Below are 1,715 nucleotides of genomic sequence, written 5' to 3' on the forward strand. Positions count from 1 at the left end.
AGACCCAACACCCCACCAAAACTCAGCAGGGAAGCTCCAACAGCACCCACCTTAATGAGTTTCAAAGAGATTCTCCCAACAATCAGGCTGCATCTTCCTCTATTTAAAGCGCACATGGGAATGAATTTTGCAAGGCAGGAATCTACAACTTCTTATGAAATCAAAACACACTCCACTAAATGGTTTTTCTCTTGTGTCCTTCAGCTCATCACTTACCTTTTGCAGACTTCTGGGCAGAGTTGTCATATGCTTCGCTTAGTTAAAAAAAATTAACGTCAGCAAATTTCCAGGTTTCAAGAAATCTCTTCTAAATCAAGTAATGTTTTTCAAACATTCCTCGCGAAATACCTCTGTTTCCCATTCAGATTCATTTTTTAAGCTGTAAAGAAGAATGTGATCTCACAGGTACTCACAGAAATTTTTCCAGTACGATTGGCTTCCTCTCTTTCCGCCAGGGCCCGCAAGAAATTATCTTTCAGTTCTTTTCCTACGCTTGCTAGCGACCTAGGAAAAAAATGGTACCATTATTACTACTAATTACTGCCACAGACTTTGCGTTCGCAGTCAGGTTAAGGGTTCTGCAAATATAATGGAACAGTCCTCGCCCTATCGTAGCTAATTTGTCTATTTCCTATTCTGCTTTTACAAACTCTTAAAGCATTCTTCAAAGTTCATCACTACTGCAGATGTACGATGTAATAGCACTTTATCAGAAGATGACGTCTACCAACATACATTTTCAATTACACATCCAGAACTATCTATGCATTTATTTTACATCTGCAGAATTATGGCCAAAGTCACGTTTACATAAGAATACCAAATTTTCACAGTATATCAATACAAACTTAAACAGATTTAATACCTTATTCTTCAGCCAGCAACTAATCAAATGAACTCCTACATACTTAGACTGCTTGGTGTGGTAGGGTCAATATAGTTGTTGTACAAAGTACAAAGCATGAAAAGAAAAACCAATTTTGCTCCACAAAAACTGGCAAAAAATAGGTACAAGAAAGGACACCATACACTAAAAATTACTTGCTAACCTTTGAACGCAGTGCCCTAGAGTTCAAACAGTCATTAAAAATGGAAAACCCGCATCAGATGGACACAAGCACTCAACATTGGACAAACCCTTTGGGCAGGGGTAGAGTCCACTTTCTCCACAGTAGCTGGCACGGGGCCACGGTTTGGGTCTGTGCTGGAAACGGTGTTGATAACCCCGGGATGGGTTCGTTCCCGCTGAGCGGGGCTCGCACAGAGCCAAGGCCGTTTCTGCCTCTCACCCCACCCCACCAGCGAGGGGCTGGGGGGCACAAGGAGCTGGGAGGGGACACGGCCGGGGCGGCTGACCCCCACTGACCCCAGGGACATTCCACACCAAATTCCACGTCGTGCTCAGGGTAGAGAGCTGGGGGAAGGAGGAGGAAGGGGGGGACATTGGGGGCGATGGCGTTTGCCTTCCCAAGTCACCGTTAGGCGTGATGGAGCCCGGCTGTCCTGGGGACGGCTGAGCACCCGCCTGCCCTGGGAGGGAGGGAATGAATTCCTTGCTTTGCTTTGCTTTGCTTGCACGCGGGGCTTTTGCGTCACCCATTAAACTGCCCTTATCTGAACCCATGGGTTTTCTCACTTTTACTGTTACGATTCTCTCCCCCACCGCACCGCACCGGGAAGCGGGGGGAGCGGCGCAGTGGCATGGAGGCACCCGG

General features: G+C 46.5%; 1 protein-coding gene across 1 annotated transcript in view; it reads right to left on the reverse strand.

The window, feature by feature from the left end:
- Positions 1–1,715, reverse strand: part of CFAP299 (cilia and flagella associated protein 299) — a 155,381-nt gene that overhangs the window by 130,975 nt on the left and 22,691 nt on the right. The gene's annotated exons all lie outside the window — the stretch shown is intronic.

This window comes from Egretta garzetta, unplaced genomic scaffold (assembly GCF_000687185.1).
Source record: "Egretta garzetta isolate BGI_Z169 unplaced genomic scaffold, ASM68718v1 scaffold195, whole genome shotgun sequence".
Classification (NCBI taxonomy): Eukaryota; Metazoa; Chordata; class Aves; order Pelecaniformes; family Ardeidae; genus Egretta; species Egretta garzetta.